Source organism: Nomascus leucogenys, chromosome 6 (assembly GCF_006542625.1).
Source record: "Nomascus leucogenys isolate Asia chromosome 6, Asia_NLE_v1, whole genome shotgun sequence".
NCBI lineage: Eukaryota > Metazoa > Chordata > Mammalia > Primates > Hylobatidae > Nomascus > Nomascus leucogenys.
The window spans coordinates 45,589,292-45,614,080 of NC_044386.1; the positions used below are offsets into that span (position 1 = coordinate 45,589,292).

General features: G+C 39.7%; 1 protein-coding gene across 1 annotated transcript in view; it reads left to right on the forward strand.

Annotated features, from left to right (window-relative positions):
- The window catches only part of PRTG (protogenin), a 123,388-nt gene that overhangs the window by 34,515 nt on the left and 64,084 nt on the right, over nt 1-24,789 (forward strand). The gene's annotated exons all lie outside the window — the stretch shown is intronic.

The window sequence follows — 24,789 nt, forward strand, 5'->3', positions numbered from 1 at the left end:
TGATTACTACAGCAGTGATTTGTTCCTTTGTTATTCAGTTTGGTTTCACTTTATTTATTTATTTATTTTTTTTATTTTTATTATTTTGAGATGGAGTCTTGCTCTGTCGCCCAGGCTAGGGTGCAGTGGCATGATCTCAGCTCGCTGCAGACTCTGCCTCTTGGGTTCAAGCGATTCTCCTGCCTCAGCCTCCGGAGTAGCTGGGGTTACAGGTGCCCGCCACTGCACCCGGCTAATTTTTGTATTTTTTAGTAGAGACGGGGCTTCACCATCTTGGCCAGGCTGGTCTCGAACTCCTGACCTCATGATCCACCCGCCTCGGCCTCCCAAAGTGCTGGGATTACAGGCACTGCGCCTGGCCTGGTTTCACTTTATTTGCACCATTCGTTCCTGATCTGTTGTCTTGTGTGTTTTCAACTTGCTTCATTTCTTCTCGTGATATTTTTCCCTTTATCTTTTCCATTCCATTTTTTTCTCTTTCCCGCCTTTCTAACTCTTCTGCCTCTGTTGTTTTTTTTTTTTTTTTTTTGCCAGCTTACTCCACCTTTCCACAGGCGGCACAGACTGTCCTGTCTGTCAGCAAATGCTGATTGTGGGAAATGAGACTTCAATCATGTAAAGGAGTGTCCATCACAGAATAGAGACGGTTGAAAAACACTGCCTTAGTGGCTTCCGAGCATTGGTGTATTTCCAGATATTTTTCAAATTAACAGATCCCACTGGTGATCATTTCCTTGAAAGAAACTCAGGGTCTCTATTAAGCCATGTGGAAAATTTGCATAAGGTGGTGAATAGAACTCTGCACAAAGTTGGGAAATCTAGCTTTACAGTTGGTCCTGAACACAGTTTTATTCATCTTTTCTGTGACATTTGTTATAAACCATCAAAGGAAAAGTAAGATTGTTTGACTCTCCACTACCAAAAACAGGCATTAAAGAGCAGATTCTATCAGTTAACCTCGCTGTGCTTGAATGAATGTGACGCTTGACAGCCGATGAAATATGAGCTGCAAGTTTCTTTTACCCTGCTCCTATAAACTATGCATTGTTTTGATTTGGCTTATTGATCGCATTATGGAGGATTTCTATATGGCTGTTGTCCGGAATTCTGTTTTTTTATTCTTTTGAGTGAAAGGTTGCATATAATTTGCTAAAAATTTCTAAAAGGAAGTATGCATTCCGCATTTAATAAATAGTTTGTGTGCAGCTAATATAGCCTATTTCCTACTGAAGCAATTCAAAGACCTTTAACAGTCATAGAGTATGTCATAAGAGTAAGCCATTTATGCAGCAGCTTTGGGTTGTTGAAACCCTTTAGGGAATCTGATTTTATAAATTTTATTTAAATCACTAGTTGGATATAGTTTAGACATGATTTTGTCCTTTAGAAGGTACATTCTTGGTGTTTGAGATAACCTTAAATGTTCTTAACCTTAGGAGCCTTTGTATAGGCAGGGAAGTACTTTTGTAAAACACAGTTCTCAATCATAAGAATCCAATAGCAAGTGAATCATTAAAAAACTCACATTTGGTTTTATATTCCACATCACCCTTAAATCTGATCATGTATATCTTTTACTTAAAATATTTCAGTGGCTCCCTACTGCCTTCGGGATATTACCCAAATGCTTAGAGTAGTGCCTCTCAAATTTTAAAGTAAAGTCCATGCAAGTCACCTGGGCGTCTTTTAAAAATGCTGATTGGCATTTGGTAGTTCTGGGGTGGGGCTTGATAGTCTGTATTTCAGACAAGTTCTAAGATTGGTTCAAGGATGGCACTTAGAGTAGCAAAGCATTAAAATGTAAATAGGCAAAGCTCTCCATCATCTCTGCCCTGCAGTTGCATCTTTTGCCACTCTGTCTCTTTGTGTCTCTACCCTGCCTTGCTCTCCCTCTCCTCTCTCTCTCTTTTTCTTAAGAGACAAGGTTTTCGCTCTGTCACCCATGCTGGAGTGCATGGCTTGTGCATGGCTCACTGTAACGTCGAACTCCTGGGCTCAAGTCATCCTTACACCTCAACCTCCTAAGTAGCTAGGAATACAGATATGAGCCACCATGTCCAACTAATTAAAACAACTTTTTTTTTTTTTTTTTTGTAGAGACAGGGTCTCACTCTGTTGCCCAGGCAGGTCTCAAACTTCTGGCCTTGAATGATACGCTCACCTCTGCCTCTCAAAGTGTTAGTCATGAGCCACTATGCCCGGCCACCCTCTGATTTCTGCCCATACCCCAAATTCCCACCACATGGAGTTTCAGTTCTCTGAATGTGTTGTGTATTCTTATTGCTCTGTGCCTTTACCCATGTTCCACCTTCTGCCTGGACTACTCTTGATAATCCCTTGATATCCTTCCACCTTTTATCACGTGTCACTGTCTTCTTGACGCCATCCCCAACTCTCAGTTTTGTTTTGATGGCCAGCAGTTGTAGCATCCTGTGGGTTCTACTTTTATGGAGAGACTTAACAGTGTGGTATTCTTTCCTTCAAAGTGTTTTTGTAAAGAATAGAAAGTAGAGGCCGGGTGCAGTGGCTCACGCCCGTAATCCCAACACTTTGGGAGGCCAAAGTGGGCAGATCATGAGGTCAGGAGATCGAGACCAGCCTGGCTAACATGGTGAAACCCCGTCTCTACTAAAAATACAAAAAAAAAAAAAAAAAAATCTAGCTGGGCATGGTGGCGTGTGCCTGTAATCCCAGCTACTCAGGAAGCTGAGGCAGGAGAATCGCTTGAACCTGGGAGGTGGAGGTTGCAGTGAGCCGAGACCGTGCCACTGCACTGGTGACAGAGTGAGACTCCTTCTCAAAAGAAAAAAAAAAAAAGAATAGCAAGTAGATTTATTTGGGCTAAATAATGAAGTCCATATTGGAGAGTAGTGTGGAATGTTGGGTAAGTAACAGTACAATTAAATTGATGATCAGAAATAGGTAGGAGACTGAGCACAGTGGCTTATGCCTGTAATCCCAGCACTTTGGGAGGCTGAGGCGGGAGGATCACTTGAGGTCAGGAGTTTGAGACCAGCCTGGGCAACATGGTGAAACCCCAACTCTACTAAAAAAAATACAAAAATTAGCTGGGTGTGGTGGGGTTCTCCTGTAATTGCAGCTACTCAGGAGGCTGAGGCAGGAGAATCGCTTGAACCTGGGAAGCGGAGCTGAGATCGCGCCACTGCACTCCAGCGACAGAGCAAGACCCTGTCTCACAAAAAGAATAAGTAGAAAGGGGAATAGAAAATAGTTGACAGGAGATCCTAAAGCCCTTACTACAAATTTTGGGAGTGATGTAATATTCAGTCAAGTGGAAGGTCAGGGAAATATTTTTGCTGCTACTTCTAGGAAAGTTTAAAGGAGAGAAAATCGGAGAAAAGGAAATTACCTGTTCTTTTTGCATGAATGTATGTGTCTTGCTGGGAGAATAGACTCACAAGGCCTAGATTAGCATTACTACTGTGAGGTGCTGTGATGGACTCCTTGAGTGGATGTTTTGTCTCTAGGGCTGCAGCTTGAAGCTAAGTTTTTTAAAGCACCATTTGACTTCTAGCTCCATTATTTACTAATTCTGTGGCCCTGAGCAAATGGAACGTATTTGCCTAATTATAAATAAAAGTAATATTATTTACCTGCTAAGGTTTTTCAGAGTATTAAACCAGTTAATGTACATATGATATATAGTAGGTTAATTCTCTTTTCTCTTCTTTAGGACTGTGTTGTCAAGCCTAATTTTAAAAAAGTTACAATATTAAAAGACATCATTATGTTGTGAACAGGTAGTGCAGAAGTCAATGTCCACTTTATGAATTCACTTTAACAGGTCATCTGATATCTGTCTATATATATCCTGTTATCAATTAAATTGGCTTGCTTTTTAATTTAACAGCTATGAGAAGATGAAAGAGGTAGGCATTTTGTAGTGATCGATTCCCAGTTTGTGACTTGAATGTCATAAGTAGACTAATTGATGTTACAAATTATGATTGTATAAATTTTAATGAATTGCGTTGTATAACAGGCATTTAGTAAATACTGAGTGTTTATTATGTGAAAGAGAAAGGAGTATTAAATACCACTGAGTGGTTATTATGTGGAAGAGAAAGGAGAAGCAAGGATTTTATAATTTGATAAAGCAATATATATATAAAATGAAGAACAATGCTATAATGTTTATCAACAAATAATTTAATATACTGCAGCTCTTGAATTGGTTTTAAATGTCCTTGAAATAACCATTTGTAAAGCAAAAGTAATCCTAGTAGAAATATTTCTGCTGTGATCTTGATGGATTTGGTGATTTTTCTCATTATAAATTGCTGCACAGATGAAGTTGCTAAGTGACATGAATTTTGTCACAAAAACCTCACTCTTCTTAATGCTTTATTGATTCTCTGTTTCTGTGACCGATGCAAAGTGTAAAATTGCATGGAATGTTCTTCCTGCACAGTTGAGCTATTAAGCAGAACTAATTCTTTATGGAATGACAACAAGGCATAAGAAAGGCATCTCTTGGATTAGGCAATATAAGGCAATCACTTGGCAAAAGGCTGCAGGGAAAGTGGTCTTGGTAAAGACAAAGCAGTGACACTTTTTTTCCCCCTTGAATTCATAGGAGCCACACAAGTTGAACAGCTTTGAAGCTGGTTAATGTAGCTTACTATGCATGTTTTTTCTGTACCATTTCCTGCTTGTTTTTGCCAGCAGAGGGGCCAAGAATAATCACTTGATAAATGCATTAGCATGTCGCATACACTTCTGTGACCACACACTGTTGCTGGGAAGACAGATAATTTGAGAAGAAGAAAATCCCAGTTGGGGATGTCTTTCAAAGTGAGATCAGATTTTACTCCTAAACTAACACAAGTCTGTCTAGATTATGAGAGTGCCATATGGAGATGGAATCGTTTTTAAAAATTTAAGTCAAGTTTAAATTGAGAAGTTGAGAAAGATGTAATAGGCAAAGTGAACAGTGACTTATCCTCATTTTATTGGCTCTAGAGATGCAGACAAAGAATGTTGGTGGTAATTTTTTGACAATTTAAGGATTATCGAAAACTTACTTCCCTGGACTTTTCTTATTGACAACCTGTTCCTATTTATTTTGCTGAGGTGTATGATTTTCCTTGTTTTTAACCTCTTCCTTACATTCCTACCAACACAGACTCTTCCTCTTACCACATTTCTACATCTACTTCTGGTGTTCTTCATAATCTGGTCCTGGGAAACCACCCTAGTTGCCTGTCAAGCCCTAGTTACTTCTGATCTCATTAGGGTGGGCTCCATCAGTCCAGCAGAACATGAGCCAAGGGGTAGCTGAAGAGCGCTGTACTTCAGCCGCAGATGAGGACATTAGGAGAAGTGATTGTGAATTCAGTATTGTAAATCTTCATTTACTGTAACTATTTTCTCCCTGCTTTAGAAGAGTAGAAATATCAATGTGGCATAGATGCATGTACAAAAGAGTATGCTTTTATTTTAGCACTCAATAGTGGTAAAAATATTTGTATTTTTGTAGTTTAATCCTGAAGAAGTACTCAAATGTTCAGCAGTCTTGGTCACATATGAATTCCAAGAACCTGCGGCCACTCTAGAAAATCCATTTCTCACTTGAGATTCCTAGGAACAGACCAACTGGTTCTAGGACCAAATTCTGAATAATTTCAAGTCTGGCCTAGTGGATTCTGTGCCACGTTGAGTATTATGAGACTTCCCAAGATAGGGTTAGAATGTCAGGGGACCCCGGAACTGACATGTGTCTGCAGGATATGCTGGATCAGCAGCCTGTAAAAGGTCTGTCCCCAAATTGCAATCCTGTGTGTACCACTGGCATCAAGAGGCAGAGGGTTAGGCTGGGCTTTTCAGGTGTGTGTGTGTGTATGTGGATGTGTTTGCACATGTGTGTGTAATGCTTACTGATACCAACTCTCCTAGCTTCTCAGCAGAGGTGTGACTGCTCTTTGACCATTTCCATAAGTAGAAGAATAGGAATAGGAGGGCTCTAGGTTTCTGGCTCCTTCTGTTCCTGTAATAGTTAGAACTGGAACATAGATCCATTTCTAGTTATTAGGATAAATATTTTTGTGTGCACTTTTCATGTATGGTGTTATAAAGGTAATTTAAACTTAGTTTCAGCATCTTACGGTTCTTCAGATTATTACTATGTACACATTTTACTATATGCTCTAGATGAAGGAGGTGACGACTGAATTGAATCCATACAGACCCTAGGACAAATTTTATTTGTGTGTTTATGAGATATCTCTTGACTGCCTTTTTTGTCTGTGGTGCTGTGCCAGAAATAAAAAGATAAAAGACTCTATTCTGTGGATGAGAGCAGAAAGTAAAGCTGATGAAACAAACAATGAAGCAAACAAGATATTCTAAGCTCCTGGGACTATTAAAGGGATCTCTAGTTCTACTTGGGAAAATCAGGACTAACTTTATAGAAGAGGTGAAGATAGTCTCTAGGAGTCAGCTTTTTAAATCTCTGTGTGCTGTCTTCCTGCTTAATTTATAAGTTTTCTTCTTTAACACTGGCTAGAAAATTAAATCGAATCTTTTCTGTTTTTTTAAGAAGTATAGCCTTCTTGAAATTTATTTTTAAAGTTTACATATAGTAAATTCTGTCTTTCAAATCTATAGTTCTATGAATTTTAACATATGTGTAGAGTTGTGTAACCATCACTACAATCAGGATACAGAATAGTTTCGTCATCCCAAAACAGTCTCTCAGGCTGCACTATATAGACATGACCCTCTCTCTCCCCTGACTCCTAGCAGCCCATATATTTTGCATTTTCTGGAATACCATATAAATAGTAGAATTATATATTATGTAACCTTCTGTGTCTTGCTTCTTTTACTCAGCATAATGCATTTGAGATTTATTGATCTATATTGTTAAGACTTATGTATTTTGTTTTATCAGTAGTTTGCTTTTTGTTGCTGAGTAGTACTTCACTGTATGAATTTAACACAGTTTATTCATTCACTACCTTTGAAGGACATTTAGGTTGTTTCCAGTTTTGGATGATTATGAATAAAGCTTTCCTAAACTATCTCATACAGACTTGTGTGTGAATGTAAGTTTTTATTTCTATTGAGTAAATATTTAGAGATGAGAATGCAGGGTTTTTTTTGTTTTGTTTTGTTTTTGAGATGGAGTCTCACTCTGTCATCCAGGCTGGAGTGCAGTGGTGTGATCTCGGCTCACTGCAACCTCTGCCTCCCGGGTTCAAGCGATTCTCCTGTCTCAGCCTCCCAAGTAGTTGGGAATACAGGCTCCTGCCACCATGCCCAGCTAATTTTTGTATTTTTAGTAGAGACGGAGTTTTACCATCTTGGCTTGGCTGGTCTTGAACTCCTGACCTAGTGATCCACCCGCTTCGGCCTCCCCAAATGCTGGGATTACAGGCGTGAGCCACCACGCCTGGCCGAGAATGCAGGGTCTTATGGCAAGTATGTGTTTATGAAAAACTGCCAAGTTATTTTCCAAAGTGATGGTACCAGTTTGCATCCCACCAACAATGTGTCAGAGTTTCAGGTATGCCATATCCTCACCAGAACTTGGTATTGGCAGTGTTTTGGATTTGAGTCATTCCAACAGGTGTGTAGTGACATCTCATTGTGGTTTTAATTTGCATTTCTCTATAGCGTGAGGTAGGATATCCTTTTGTGTTTAGTTGCCATTCATATATCTTCCTTGTTAAAGTATCTGTTCAACTCATTTGCCCACTTTTTATTGAATCGCTTTCTAATTATTAAGTTTTGAGCATTATGTATACATTCTGGATACAGAACTTTTGTCAGATATGTGATTTTAAAATTTTCTCTCCCAGTCTGTGGGAGAGTCTGTTCTTTCATTCTCTTAACAGTATTTTTCCAAGAGGAGGGTTTATTTTATTTATTTTTAGAGACAGAGTCTGTTGCCTAGGCTGGACAGCAGTGGTGCGATCCGGGCTCAGTACAGCCTCACCTCCCAGGCTCCAGTGATCCTCCTACTCCAGCCTCCCGAGTATCTGGGAGCACAGGCACACAGGGCCACACCCAGCTAATTGTTTATTTTTTGTCAAGATGGGGTCTCCCTGTGTTGGCCAGGCTGGTCTCCAACTCTTAGGTTCAAGTGATCCTCCCACCTCTGCCTCCCAAAGTGCTGGATTACAGGCATGAGCCACCATTCCCAGCCAGAAGGTTATTTTTTCCTTAATTTTGATGAAGTCCAGTTTATCAATCTTTTATGGATTGTGCTTTTTGTAAGTCATATATAAAAACTGTTTGCCTAACCCCAGGACACAAAGATTTTTCTGTTTTCTTCTACATGTTTTATACTTTCACATTTCACATTTAGGTTTTTGACCCAATTTAATTAATTTTTTTGCATAAGGTATAAAGTATAAGTCAAGATTAATTATTTAAAGATGAATTTTTTCAAATATGGATGTTTGCTTGTTCAAGTACAGTTTGTTGAACAGACTATCCCTTCTCTATTGAATTCCTTTTGCAACTTTATAAAAATCAGTTGACATATTTGTATTGGTTAATTTCTGTACTCTTCTGTACATATACAGACATATACAAAGAGTATATGTCTAACCTTTTGCCATTATCATACTTCCTTTATCAATAATTTTTGAAATCATTGTAATTCTTGAAATCAGACAGTGTGAGCTCTTCAATTTTGTTTCATCTTTTTCAAAATTGTTTTGGCTATTCTAGGTCCTTTGCCTTTTCATAAAATCTTTAGAGTAGCTTTTTATTATGCATATGAGAACAGGGCTGGCCTGGGCAAAATTGCCTGTCTTTAGTCTTCTGCCACTTTTTGTTTCCATATATTTTGTGTCCAGCCTTTTTATATCTGGTGAATACTTAATATAATCATGCTAGTTCCTGGATGAAGGGTTCTCTGCTCTAGATTTGTCCAAGGCCCTTTAGACCAATGAAAATACAGCTGTCCTTATCCTTTGTCATAGGCATTGTGTCTGCTGGCTAATGTAGTCTCTTAAGTCCCAACACATTTCTGTGCTTTAGGATACATATATTTATGTACAGATATAAATATGTCATTACCTCCTTATGTGCTAGAACTGAAACATACAAAATAATGATGCCGAAAATAATAAAAGAAAATTTGGACTGATTTTAAGTTATTCATTGTCTTATTCTAAATCTTCGTTGCCCACTAAGCAAATTGCCATCATAACCAGTTGTGAATTAGTTTTATTTTGGTGGACATTTAATGATAAACAGTTATGTATAAAGCACTATGACTTTTAGGTCCATTGAAATCACTGCTAATTTCTTACTCTTGGGCTTTAGGAGACAGATACTAAGTTCATGAAACTTGTTCTTTTTTTTGTTTTGTTTTGTTTTGTTTTTGAGACGGAGTCTCGCTTTTTCACCCAGGCTGGAGTGCAGTGGCGCGATCTCGGCTCACTGCAAGCTCCACCTCCCGGGTTCACGCCATTCTCCTGCCTCAGCCTCTCCAAGTAGCTGGGACTACAGGCACCCGCCACCACGCCCGGCTAATTTTTTTTTTTGTATTTTTAGTAGAGACGGGGTTTCACCGTGGTCTCGATCTCTTGACCTCGTGATCCGCCTGCCTCGGCCTCCCAAAGTGCTGGGATTACAAGCGTGAGCCACCGCGCCCGGCCCGAAACTTGTTCTTTTGTTGAGTATTCATTGAAGGGGTGCCAGAAGGTGGAAAGGTGGGGGAAAATACCCAAAAAAAGCCATTAACAGTTAACAGTTTAACAATTAAGCCCAGGCTTTAGAAAACTTGCCATTGAAAATTATTTTATGAATAGTTCGAACATATCATTGAGTATTAAGATCATCCAAGTTGGGTCATTTTTTAAATGGCTACAATGGCTGTAACTAGAGAAATAATATCTATTAGCTCCAAAAATCCTATAATATAAAGTTAGAAGGTGTATTGGGGTACACTGAACCGTGATTCTGGGAAGGCTCTTTAGAACTGGAAGGAATGGCAGCAGTTGCTGAGAAGAGTGCTACCATTTGTTTTGTTTTGTTTTCTAGATTAGTCATGCGCAGTTGTGAGAAGAAGGGGAAGAGCAGAACTAAGTTTTAGCCAATGCCCAAATGAATCTCCCCCACCCCAGCATTCTCTCCCCTCTCCCTATCCCTCTCTGTACTCCTCCTTTTTTTCTATGAGCATGATTCAGGAGTCCTGATGACTGCCCTAATTTGAGAGTCAGGCAGTCACAAATTCTGACACTATACCACACCTAAACTGCCACATTGTTTTTAAATGAAACTTATGAGCATCATTTCTTCTCTAAAGGGAAAGTCCATTCCCAGGAGGCTCCTGAATCCTGCATATAAATACACCTGTGGCCCCTTTCCCTCTCCTCTCCATCCTGCCCTACCCCAGAAGAAGTAATGAATGGGGCTGGGCGCGGCAGCTCATGCCTGTAATCCCAGCACTTTGGGAGGCTGAGGCAGGAGGATTGCATGATCTCACAAGTTGGCGACCAGCCTGGGCAACATGGTGAAACCCTGACTCTACCAAAAACACAGAAATTAGCCAGATGTGGTGGTGTGTGTCTGTGGTCCCAGCTACTGGAAAGGCTGAGATGGGAGGATTGCCACAGCCCGGGAAGTTGAGGCTGCAGTGAGCCAAGATCACACCACTGCACTCCAGCCTGGGTGACAGAGAGAGACCCTGTCCAAGAATGGAGTGGGTGGAGTCATTCAAGGAAAACTAAAGTGACAGAAGAGACCCTGACTGGATATTAGGTTGGCCTGAGATCTAGATGCTACTTTTTAGGACAGGGAAGATAAGTGTATGTTTTCAAGCACTGATGAGGAAACTAGTAATTAGAGAGTGATGCAAAAGAATGGAAATAATAAATGGAATAAGGGCGCAGAGCTGGTAGGAGGGATGGGATTAAGAGCATCAGGAGAAGGTTAACCTTGGTGCAAGTTGGAATGGTTACTTCTTCCTCAGAACCAGAAGTGAAGGAAGAGAAGCTAGGTGAATAGGGAGAGATTTTGAGGTGGTAAGGAGAAGAATCAATGGTGTTTATGTCCAGCAAGATAATAGAAATAGCTAAAATTTATTGAGTGCTTTAATATTACAGGAAATATATTAAGTACTTTACATGCATTACCTTATGTAATCCATAATAACCCTTTTAAGTCCCTTACTTTACAGAACAAAATATGTTTAGGAAAAGTAAGAAATTTGAGGCTGGGCGCGGTGGCTCACGCCTGTAATCCCTGTACTTTGGGAGGCCGAGGTGAGCAGGTCACCTGAGGTCAGGAGTTCGAGACCAGCTTGGCCAACATGGTGAAACGCTGTGTCTACTGAAAATACAAAGTGCCTGGGTGTGGTGTAGTGTGCCTATAATCCCAGCTACTTGGGAGGCTGAGGCATGAGAATCGCTTGAACCCAGACACAGGTTGCAGTGAGTCGAGATTGCGCCACTGCACTCCAGCCTGGCGATAAGGCAAGACTCCATCTCAAACAAACTAACAAACAAACAAACAAAAAAAGAAGTTTGCTTAGGGCTGTACGGTAGAGTGATAACAGCCAAAATCCCTTCTATTACTCTTCTGACGGAGATAAGAGGCAAAGTTTTCTAATGTGAGTAGAAGGGAGGTGGCGATGTGGTTTGTTGAGTTCATTCAAGTAAACCTTTATTGAATGCCTGTTGTATGCAGGGCACTGTTCTGGCTGTTAGCAACACAGACAAGTAAGACATGTTCTCTGAACTCAAGGAATTTACAATCTGTGGTAAAAGTGATTGGGCACCTGAATAATAACTGGTTAAAACCAGTTACTAATGAGATTAATAAGAGAGTTCCTGAAAAGCAGTGAGTGGCCCAGTGGTCAGGAGGGACTTGAACAGTTTTGTGTTACCCTCTTTCTGGCCAAATAAATTGAACATGGGGAGTCCCAGGTCTTGCATTTGGCAGAGAGCAAAGTGGATGAAATATTAAAGAAGCAACAAATTCTCAGGTATTATTAAAGGTGTGTTTTAAAATATGAATACACTATAGGAATATACTGGAAAATAGTCTGTAGAAACTTTGCATGTAGGGCACATTTCTTAAAGTCCCTGGTTCCCAACTTTGTTACACAGTTTCTAGCCTTCATTTTATTTATATTTATTTAGTCACATATTTTGATCTAAATATTTTCTTTCAAAAGCAAAATGTATTTCATGGCACCTGGTTGTCAGAGTTGTCAGATTCAAGCAGGATAACATGTTCACTAGAAATTAGGTAATAAACCACTTATAGAATGGCTGTTGTATATTTAGTACAGTTTTACAGAGGTGTTGACACCCAAGATGTGATCACATTTGTCTTGTTGTTACATTATTTTTGTTAAGCAGATTATTTTTTCCTGTTAAATAATTTAAGATAACAAATAACTTCTTGCCTAGTCTTAAGGATATAAGTTTTCCTTCTGTTTGAAACCTGTTCCTTGGTTAACTTTCACCTATTGATAGCATGAAATGATGGGACCAGATCTCTTAGTTTTACTTAATGTTCAGTTGCATGTCAGTCTTCAAGTAGGAAGCCTCAAAGTGAATCAGACTTGATAAGGCAAGAAGTTACCACTATGTTTTGATTAGTAAAGCCTAAAGTATACAAACGCATGGTTGATTTGAAAGACCAGTGTCATAAAAATAAGCTTTACGTTAATATATATCAAACTCAATACTGAACTCTGAAATTGTGGACGCTTGAGAGTTGTGTTAGAAATTTCCCTGTGTTCTTTTTTTAAGAAACAGGATCTCTTCTCACCCAGGCTGGAGTGCAGTGGCATGATAATGGCTCACTGCAGCTTCTACCTCCCAGGCTCAAGTGATCCTCTCACCTCAGCCTCCCAAATAGCTAGGACCACAGACACAGGCCACCACACCCAACTCATCTTTTTTTTAGAAATGGGATCTCCCTGTGTTGCCCAGGCTGGTCTCAGACTCCTCAAATGAACTTCCCACCTTGGCCCCCAAAAGCGTAGGGATTACAGGTGTGAACCACTGTGTCCAGCCTCCCTGTGTTGTGTTTTGTTTTGAGATGGGGTCTCACTGTCACCAAGGTTGGAGTGCAGTGGTGCAATCTCGGCTCACTGCAACCTCTGCCTCCCAGGCTTAAGTGATCCTCCTGCCTCAGCCTCCAGAGTAGCTGAGACTACAGGTATGAACCACCATGCCTGGCAAATTTTTTGTATTTTTGGTAGAAAAAGGTTTCACTGTGTTGCCCAGGCAACTCTTGAGCTCAAGTGATCTGCCTGCCTCGTCCTCCCAAAGTGCTGGGATTATAGGCATGAGCCGCTGCGCCCAGCCCTCCCTGTGTTCTTGATGAGCTACTTATAGATTTCCCAGAGCTACTGATTGGTGACTTAGAGATGTGGAAATAGCACTGAGGCCTCTGGAACATGCTTCTGCCCACGTTGCCCTGCCATTTAGGATTCCCCAAGGAGGGGGTGTGGCAGCAGCGACTGGTGCAGTCGATGAGGCCTTGGGATCCCCTGGCTGAACTGCAGTGTTAGGACCACCGTTTAAAACCCTGCGTTAGGATTCTGACTTCATTATTTTATGTTTAAATAATATTTTCTCTGCAGTTTTAAAAAGAATGTGATGTTTTTCTTACATTAGGAAATTGTAGTGGACGTATTTTAAATTGTTAGATGGTATGTAATTTCAGACTGTATTCATCATTTTTATTTGGTTTTAAAATCGTATATTAAGCATTTTATTCATTGCAACCTTTTAGAAGCACGCATAGCATATTACTTAAATATTTATTAAATTAGTAGTCATACATTTCCAGTGTAGAGTCATATAAGTGTTGCTTTCTAGTCAAATAAAAGTTTGGAAAACATTTTCATCCGGGCATTTTTAATGTTTTTTTTCTGACTATAAATCATAGAAGCAAATGACTAAATAGACAGGTGAAGAGGAGGAAGTTGCAAATAAAATAGACACTTACATTTATTGTGTTTGCAAGGCTGTTTTTCAGGACAGCGCATGTTTCTCAAGACCTTGTTTCTTGCCTGTTTTATAGAGCTCTGGCCTCTTAACAGCACAGCTTTAATGACTTCTTGTGGGGCTCTTGGTTTATGTTAGCACTGACTGTGGAGGGAAGAGAGAGGTCAGGTTTCACAAGGAGGCTGTGGACTTGTAAAATCATACCTAACTGGCAGAAACAAAGTCTGTGGAAGGAAGTAAGCTGAGATTTGCATGGGACATGAGGTGTTTTGCCATTTAAATAAATGCAGAATGTTTTGATAATACTGAAAATAGTTTGCAGACTAAAGTTTTAAAAGGCTCTAAGATTTATTGTGAAAGACATAGTCATTTACTCAGTTTAATGCCTCACTTAAAAAAATTGAAATTGGAAAAGCAAATACTTGCTAGGAAACAACATTTAAAACTATCATGATATAGATGTTTTATATTTGCATGCTTTTCTAAAGTTTCTAAGTTTTGATATATTATATAATTTGTTTTTTTAATTGCACAGTGGTTTTATTCATTTTTTTTCTTGTAATTTCCAGGTTTAGGGCACTGGTTAGCGAGAAAAATCAAGCATCCATTGATCATAAGTGATGTTTACCCAAAGAGTGAGAAGTTAAAAGAACTAAAAAGGCAGATAAAAATTAAGAGTAAGGGATTTTATCAAGCAGTAGAGTAACAGTAGAAAATGTATACATTCATACTTTCACTGCAATCTATGCCCCATAGCGGCATATATACTTTATAAAAAGATCACTAATTTTCCTAATTGAATACTTTTATAGGAAAAAATAAGTAAAGTAAAAAATAAAATAAAAATCACCATACATAATCCTACCACTGGAGATCTGAACTTAGTTACCTATCTCTTTTTAATATATCTCCCATTATTTCATCATTGAAGTAGTAGATTTTATCTCCTTCAAATAATTTATCTCTGCACATTCAAAATGGAAAAATTACTTTTGTTTCTCTGTAGTTTATATACCTTTATGCAAAAGCTACCCAAGTTTGGCTTAGTAGAAAATAACAGAAAAAAATTAAATTTTAGAATACCTTTGCCTTTATTCAGGCTTTAAAGTTTATTTTTATTGTATATAAGGATCACTGGCATCCTTTGTTTGACATTCTTTGAGTCATTCTTCTGAAAGTAAAACCAGTGTATTCATAGTAAGGCGTTCTATCACTATTCTCATCTCCTGCACCACTGCTAGGAGTTTACTAGGTAACAAGCAGTGCCTGGGTACACATATGTATATGTATATGTAATTTAATGTTATTCTTACAATATGCTTAGAAAGTATTTTTAATATCCCCTTTTACTGAGGGATACTGAGGCTTGAGATTGAGTAACATCTCCAGGACACACAGCTCATTAATGCAAAACTGATTCTAACTCAGATGTATGGATTTTAATATCTGCACTCTTACCTGCAAGGCTATGCCGGTGTACCACCTCCCTATATACACATAAATTATGCTGGTCTGTGCTGGGTTTTATTCCTGGTTTTCTTTATACCAGCTAAGGCCAAGATTTCACTTAGTCTTTTTTTTTTCTGAGATGGAGTTTCACTCTTGTTGCCCAGGCTGGAGAGCAATGGTGCGGTGCGATCTTAGCTCACCGCAACCTCGGCCTTCTGGGTTCAAGCAATTCTCCTGCCTCAGCCTCCCAAGTAGCTGGGATTGCAGGCATGCGCCACCACGCCCAGCTAATTTTGTGTTTTTAGTAGAGACAGGGTTTCTCCTTGTTGGTCAGGCCAGTCCCGACCACCCGATCTCAGGTGATCTGCCCACCTCGGCCTCCCAAAGTGTTGGGATTACAGGCATGAGCCACCGCAGCCTGCCACTTAGTCTTTTAAAAAACTATCCTTGGCTGGGCATGGTGGCTCACGCCTGTAATCCCAGCACTTTGGGAGGTCAAGGCAGTGGATCACTTGAAGCCAGGAGTTCAAGACCAGCCTGGTCAACATGGTGAAACCCCGTCTCTACTGAAAATACAAAAAAAAAAATTAGCTGGCCGTGGTGGCATCCGCCTGTAGTTCCAGCTACTGGGGAGGCTGAAGCAGGAGAATTGCTTGAACCCGGGAGGCAGAGGTTGCAGTGAGCTGAGATCGTGCCGCTGCACTCCGGCCTGGGCAACAAAGTGAGCCTCTGTCTCAAAAAAAAAAAAAAAAAAAGATTGCATTAAAATTGGAAAAACAGTAAACACTGTTTTTTTAGGCTGCTATTATAGAAACTCAAAGATGTCTTTCTATAAATCTTAATGATAGCCTTACATATGAGCCATTAGTCAAAAAATCAAGACTTAGCATTGTAGAACAGCTGTAAATCAAAAGTTAAAAAAAAAAACACAAATCAAGATGAATAGATTTTTAAGTTGTTTCTATTATTAGTCCATGGCCTAATTTTACAGTTTCCCAGTTTGCCTTCACATCTCCAGTGTCTTCTCATTCTGATCAAATGAGAGTTTGAAATGGTTATTCACCAGCCCATCTGATCTCTCTTCGTATGTTCTGATTCAGGCAACATTGTATCCCCCAACCTTTACAGGCCAGAAACCTCAGAACTATATGGATCCTTTCCTCTGTCTCCCCTGAACACCTCTGAGCCAAATGATGTTTGGTGTACAGTGTCTCTTGTGTGTGCCCTCCCTTTGTTCCTGTTACTTCTGCCATCATTCAAACCCATAGCAGATCTCTCTTCTGCTGTTCTGATAGTCTCTTAACTAGTTAGTCTCCCTACCTCTAAACTCTCTCCCTCTAAGTACTTGGCTTTTTGATGGTCAACATGTTTGTGGGCTTAGAACCAGGAAAATAACAACAAAAGAAAAACTGATATTCCTATTAGGTAAACTGTTTTTGAAAAAGAGATTTGTTTTTTAAAAAATACTTGACTACTAAATTTTAGCCTGAGGTAGTATAACTCAGTTTACATACTTTCCTATCTTTTTCTTATTTTTATTTTTATTTTTTTGAGGCAAGGTCTCATTCTGTTGCCCAGGCTGGAGTGCAGTGGTGTGATCGTGGCTCACTGCAGGCTCAACCTCCTGGGCTCAAGCAGTTCACCCACCTCAGCTGCCTGAGTAGCTGGGACTACAGGCTCGCACCACCACACTGGGCTAATTTTTAAAACTTTTTTTTGTAGAGACGGGGTCTCGCCCTATTGCCCAGGCTGGTCACTTTCCTATCTATAATAGGTTCCTAGAAGTAGACATACTTTTGTTTGGGATGAGAGCCATAGTTTTAAAATTCCAGTACACAGAGTTTTAAAGGTGTTGTTCTATTTTGGAAATGTAGAAATTTAACACATACTCTTTTTTTTTTTGAGATGGAGTCTTGCTCTGTTGCCCAGGCTGGAGTACAGTGGCACCATCTCGGCTCACTGCAACCTCCCCTCCCAGGTTCAGGCGATTCTTCTGCTGCAGCCTCCTGAGTAGCTGGGACTACAGGCGTACGCCACCACGCCCAGCTAATTTTTGTGTTTTTAGTAGACACAGGGTTTCACCATGTTGGTCAGGATGGTTTTGATTTCCTGACCTTGTGATCCACCCTCCTTGGCCTCCCAAAGTGCTGGGATTACAGGCGTGAGCCACCGTGCCTGGCCTTAACACATATTCTTACCCAGCTAGAAAGCCAATGCATTTCACCTTATACTGAGCAGCAGAATTGCTTAGGAGTAGAACCTGTACTTTTTTTTTTTTTTTTTTTTGAGACAGAGTTTTACTCGTTTCCCAGGCTGGAGTGCAGTGGTGTGATCTCGACTCACTGCAACCTCCACCTCCCGGGTTCAAGCAATTCTCCTGCCTGAGCCTCCTGAGTAGCTGGGATTACAGGCACCTGCCACCACACCCAGCTAATTTTTTGTATTTTTAGTAGAGATGGGGTTTCATCACATTGGCCAGGTTGGCCTCGAACTTCTGACCTCAGGTGATCCACCCGCCTCGGCCTTCCAAAGTGCAGGGATCACAGGCGTGAGCCACCGTGCCCGGCCTAGAACCTGCAATTTGTATCTTCTACAGAAAGTTTGGGGAACTCAAAACTTTTACTCATGAGGGTCTTGGAAGTTGACTACCTGGATTCAGATCCCAGTATCACCACTTACTAGCTGCAAAACTTTGGGCAAGTTGCTTACTTTCCCTGTCCAGTTTCCTTAACTGAAAATTGGGTAATAGTTTTGAGAACTAAATAAGCTGGAATATGTAATGTACTCAATGCAGCACCTGGCAGTAAAATGTATGTTAAGCTATTGTTATTTCTGTCTTTATTAAATTGCTTCAAACCTCTGTTATTTGCTTTTATAATTTAGCTTGAGTATTCCTTATCTGAAATGCTTTGAACCAGAAGTGTTTCAGATTTCACATTTTTTTTAAATTTTGTAATATTTGCATTACGCCAGTTGAGCATCCCAAATCCAAAAGTCTGAAATGTTCCAATGAATATTTCCTTTGAGCATCATGTCAGTGCTAAAAAACGTTCCAGATTTGGAGCATTTTGGATTTTTGAATTTGGGATTCTCTGTACTTTTGCGATGCTCAGCTTTTGGGGGTGCTCTGTCCTTTTTCTTCATAGCATTTATCACAGTTTGAATTTATTACACTTGGATAGTAATTTAATTAAGTGCTTTTCTCCACCATTAGCAAAGATCCCTGAGAATAAAACCTCTGTTAGTTTTGTTCATCATTAGATCCTTGGCGCCTCGAATATACTAGACGCTGAATAAATATTCATTGAATGAATTAAATTAAGGAATTTATTATACTTCAGTTTAGGGAATGTACAATGTGCAGGTTTGTTACATATGTATCCATGTGCCATGTTGATTTCCTGCACCCATTAACTCGTCATTTAGCATTAGGTGTATCTCCTAATGCTGTCCCTCCCCCTCCCCCCACCCCACAACAGTCCCCAGAGTGTGATGTTCCCCTTCCTGTGTCCATGAGTTCTCATTGTTCAATTCCCACCTATGAGAGAGAACATGCGGTGTTTGGTTTTTTGTCCTTGCGATAGTTTACTGAGAATGATGTTTTCCAGTTTCATCCATGTCCCTACAAAGGACACGAACTCATCATTTTTTATGGCTGCATAGTATTCCATGGTGTATATGTGCCACATTTTCTTAATCCAGTCAATCGTTGTTGGACATTTGGGTTGGTTCCAACTCTTTGCTATTGTGAATAGTGCCGCAATAAACATACGTGTGCATGTGTCTTTATAGCAGCATGATTTATAGTCTAGAAGGGATTACTTTAAAAGTTTCCTAAAAGTGATTAAAATTGTTTTCTAAATTGGGGAGAAAATCTGGTCCTTTATTTTATAAAGAATTCTATGACTCAGAGCCTATCAGCATGGTTAACCACAAACTAAATGAATGGTGTTATTGTAAGAACAATGGGATCGGTATTAATATGTGATTCATGGAAATTAACTCCGTGTCAGTTATACTGTATATCTTTAATAGCAGAGAGATTGTTTTTGTATAACTAAGATTGGTTGTTTAAATACTATTGCATGTTGCCATAAAAACAGTTTGGTTTTGAAATAACTGATGCCTAACTACTTCTCTTTTTTTTTTTTTTGAGACGGAGTCTCGCTCTGTCGCCCAGGCTGGAGTGTAGTGTCGTGATCTCGGCTCACTGCAAGCTCCGCCTCCTGGGTTCACACCATTCTCCTGCCTCAGCCTCCCCAGCAGCTGGGACTACAGGTGCACGCCGCCATGCATGGCTAATTTTTTTGTATTTTTAGTGGAAACAGGGTTTCACCGGGTTAGCCAGGATGGTCTCGATCTCCTGACCTCGTGATCCACCCGCCTTGGCTTCCCAAAGTGCTGGGATTATAGGTGTGAGCCACTGCGCCTGGCCTTTTTTTTTTTTTTTAATTTAAGTTCTAGGGTACATGTGCACAACGTGTAGGTTTCTTACATAGGTATACATGTGCCTATGTTGGTTTTGCTGCACCCCTCAACTCGTAATTTACATTAGGTATTTCTCCTAATGCTATCCCTCCCCCAGACCCCCTCCCCTTTTTCTTTTTTTTGCAAAAGCTCACTAACAAGTCTGTTTGTTGGGACTACACCCAGTTAAAAAGAGTTAAAATATGTATTTGGCATAAAGGAAGATTTTTTTTCTTTTGCTATGGCAAAGACATATGCATTCATTTTTTTCTAGTAATTAGGCTAAGCAGTTTAAATATATAGAAGGATGGATGCTAAGACATGATGCTTTTTGACAGCATTTACAATTAGAATCACATTTTTATGAGATTATTTCTTTGTTGGTTTTAGAAGTAGTGGATTAACCTATAGAAGCCTTTGAATGGATACATGAAAGCTGCTTGAGTCTAATGCAGCTTATCAAACACTGGTGTTTGTCTGGAGTGTTTTGAAGAGGGGAAGGGAAGAATGAAAGCAGAGACAAGATAAGAGGCTGATAGTGGTTCAGGTGAGAGATGTTGGGACTGGAACAGAAGGGAATGGATTTGACACATGTTTAGAAGTTAAAATCAATGGGAACAGGTGATTGAGAATACAGAAAGAGTAAGTAGTCTCTAGCTCAGGTGAGTAATTTGACAGTGGTGTGACAAAGATGAAGCAGAGATACAGCCTTGGAAGAAAGAAGATCACTTCATTTTGGACACGATGAGTTTGGAGTGCCTTTGTTTTGTTTTGTTTCTTTTTTTGAGATGGAGTCTCGCTCTGTCACCAGGCAGGAGTGCAGTGGCGCGATCTCAGCTCACTGCAACCTCTGCCTCCCGGGTTCAAGTGATTCTCCTGCCTCAGCCTCCCTAGTAGCTGGGACTACAGGCACGCACCACCACGCCCAGCTAATTTTTGTATTTTTAGTAGAGACACGGTTTCACCATGTTGGCCAGGATAGTCTCGATCTCTTGACTTTGTGATCTGCCCGCCTCGGCCTCCCAAAGTGCTGGGATTACAGGCATGAGCCACCGCGGCGGCCTGGAGTGCCTTTCATAAACTCCAGGCGAAGATGTCCGGTGCACAGTTGGAGCCATGAGTACGAAGGTCTGAGGATGGTGATCTAAGCTAGAAGAGGTATTTAGGGGAATCAGCAGCAATGGCTGGCTGTGGTTGAAAACTGAAAAAGGATATAATCACCAAAAAAGACCATGGAGAGAGAAAAGAACAGAGAGTCTCTGGAAGGAAGGGCAGAAGAGGAGGGAGAGTGAGCCCTTGAAAAGGGAGACAGGAGGAGCCAGAGAAATAAAAGGAGAACAAGGAGCATGTAGTATCATAGACCCTGTTTCAATAAAATAATAGGGAAAAAGGCAGATTAGATGTTTGAGGCATGGAGTCAGAAAGGAAGAAGGGGAGACAGCCAGTATAATACTCTTTAGAGAAGTTTCGATCCCATGGGGAGGAGAGCAGATAGCTGCTAGATGGATATGTAACGTGATGTAAAGACATGTTTAGAGTTTTCTTCCTTTTGTTTTTTGAGGTTGAGAGAGAGTGGAAGACTTTTTATTTGTGGAGGGAAAGGAGCTGGGAGAAGAGTTTGAATATGCAGGGGAGAGAGAGATCCCATAGGGGAGGGAAGAGATTGGGATTGGTGTCCAGATGGAGGGATTACAAACAGAAAGGAGGGAATTTACTTTCATTGTTGATTCGTGGTTGCCTCTTTCTTTCAGTCTCAGAGGTAACCCATGAGAGTCCTAAGCAGTGTCTGGCTTGGTATTTTCTCCATGAAACTATTTTGCCAGTGGGTTGAATTTTCAAAAGATACCAAAGAGTTAGCTATTTTAAATATAAAGGGTGTTTGCGAGGATTAAAAAATATGTACCTTTATACTTGCGTTCAAACCTTGCTGAAAACCAGAGTTTTCAAGGGTAAACCTATTTATGTTTCAGTTCTCAGAATTTTATGGCTCCAGAGTTTCAGGTTAGCTCAATTGTTACAATAAAAAAATCTTAGGGATTTCATAGATTTATCCATTTGAGAAAAAGGGGAACTGCTTTTTTAAAAAGGCAACGGAGCCCAGGCATATTGTTTGATTGGTTAGATTCAAAGTGAAAAAAAACAACACTCAGTTGCCTATGTGGCTGGCAGGAAATAACTCAAGGCAGCAAAGTGATCATTTTTATTCTCAATAATCACATTTATAAGAAGTTTTCACTCTATTGGCTTGTTTAATCTTTATAAAAATCCTTTGGTGTGGGAGGGATAGATTTTTGTCTCTAAAAAAAATGCCAGCAAAATATTGGGCATTGTTTAGAATTGTAGCAAACAAAAAAATAATAAAAAGCACTATTTTCTTCTCACCCCGTCTTGGTATTTGTACCCAAGAAACTCCCTACAATTCTAGTTATTGTGCTTAAAGACCTAATAGAATTGGAGAAAATTCAAAATAATACTAGTTCAATTCAGAAAGTATATTTTTTTTAGTGCCAAATCTGCACCATTTACTGTCTTACAGTATCCTGCAAAGAACATGACCCGCTGCTGCCCCTCAGTGAGCTTATAATGTAGAAGGGGAGGAAGGCTTGTAAATAAGTGATTATAATGTGAGATAAAGGCAGCAGCGAAGGTCTGCGGTGTACAGAGGTAGCAGAGAAAAGGGTCGGAAACCACTTCCCAAAGGATGGGATAAATGAACCAGGCTTGAAAGAATGGCAGGATTTCATCAGGTGGACAAAGGGACCAATGTTATTAGCAAGAGAAGGAAATGTTCACATAAACCTTAGAGGTGTGAAATATCATGGTGTATTTCGTAAATTATAAGTAGCTCAGTGTTAGTGAAACATCATTGTAAGTGGTTGAATATGAGGCTAGAGTTTTACAGGGAATAATTAATTCATCAGCAACACAGATTCATGGTTTATGATGATCACTTTGGAGGGTGATGTTGCTGGCAGGGAAGATACCAGCTAAGAAGCTCCAGAAAGACATCCAGACAGGATATGATAAGGGCCTGAATTGAACAGAGGACTGTTAGGGATGAAGAGAAGTCAGATATGAGAGAGGAATAAATGAGATAAAACATCTTGAATTGAATACTTAATTCATTGTGGGGTCATGGAAGATGAAATTGTTAAAGCGGACAGGCCTGGGGGAGCTTCTGTTTTGTAAAAAAAAAAAGTTAAACTAAATAAGATATTTCAGTCTGGAGAGGTAGAGGCTGAGAAATAATAAAGTAAAATTCCCATTTTGAAGTCTGTTAATTGAATATGGACCGGATTATCAGTGACAACTAGAACTAATGGTCACCCCTCACACATGGAAAAGGTAAATATGGGATCGACAAGAGTGCTTTATATTTCATAAAGCAAGCATTACATTTATGGAAATGTAGGTCCTAATTCCCCCCAAGATAAATGTATTCAACATAGTTTAAGTTAATTATAAAAAGACAAGCCTACCTGATTATTGAGAAATCAGATTGTTCTGCCTGAATGTGTAGCTGATATTTTAAAGGTGAATCTAGCCATCTGTTTCCTAATTCTTTAGTAGATAAACAGCAGGGGATGATCCATAGGTTTAGATCCAAAATTAAAATGTTTGCAGATAAACATCCTAGCAAGTGATTACAGAAGCAATGAAAAGTAGCTCAATGTTAGTGAAACACCACTGTAAGTGGTTGAATATGGGGCTTGAGTTTTACAGGGACTAATTAATTGATCAGCAACATAGATTCATGGTATCGATTTTTAGAGTTTGATATTCTAAGAGTGGTTCTCCAACTGAAAAGTCTCACTCTTTATACTCTTAAAACCCAAATAACTTTTATTTATGTAGCTTACATCTATTGACACTATTAGAAATTAAAACTGAGAAAAAATTCATTAATTCATTTTAGAATGAAAACATTTATGCATCACATATTAATATAACTATTTGCCAGAGGAAAATATTAGCCAGAGGAGCAGAATTGCTTTACATTTGTGCATATCTCTTTAGTTAGCTTAATAGAAGATAGCTGGGTTCTCATATGTGTCTGCCTCAACATTTGGTCTATTGCAATACCATGCATTACATAACTCCTGGAAAACACTGTATATTCAAGAGAAAAGAGAGTGAAAGTTATTATGCAAATGATTCTGACTTTGAGGATCCACCAACAATAGCAGTTTGAAACAGATTTTTGTTTCATACACAAATAAGGTATTACTTTACCCCCACTCCACCCTTTTTGGAAGTCCATCCTCCTAAGAATATTTTCACCATTATTTGCTGGCCTTGTCCTATACTTGTAAAGGCCTGTGATCTATCTACAGATAAATGAGTTCAAGTGCAGGCAGAATTTGTTAGCTTTCTACGACCTTTTACCCTTTTCAGCCTAATGAAGCATAAGTTCATCTAGCTCTATTACCTCTATTCTTCTTCATAACTTCTCATTTTATTTATAAATAATAAAGTTCAAACAGATTTTTCGTTGAACTGGAATCTGGGGAGAGGAGGAGTAAGACTATAGTTGTGGCCCTTTCTTTGTATCTTGGAAGACTTAGTAGAGGGAAGGGAAACCTGGAATTTACACTCCTTCAAAATGTGATCACGGACACTGAAGACCACTTCCTGGAGGCCTGCCTAGAATTGCAAAGAATAATTATCTCTAGAAAATACCAACACTTCAAGATTGATCTCTGCTTTGGAAATAGATGAGCCTAAAAATTGTCTCTTGAGTTTCTCTACCTTTCGTTTCAGATGCACCCTTGGGCTTCTCTCTTTCCTTTCTCATCCTGCTCCATCAATACCAGCTTCATCTGATTCCAGATACAGAGTGATGTGTCTGTGGCATAAGAACCAAGTCTTTGTTTTCTTTAAGATATCGCTAGACTCTCCCCATTCCCACTGCCACCACCCAGTTCTG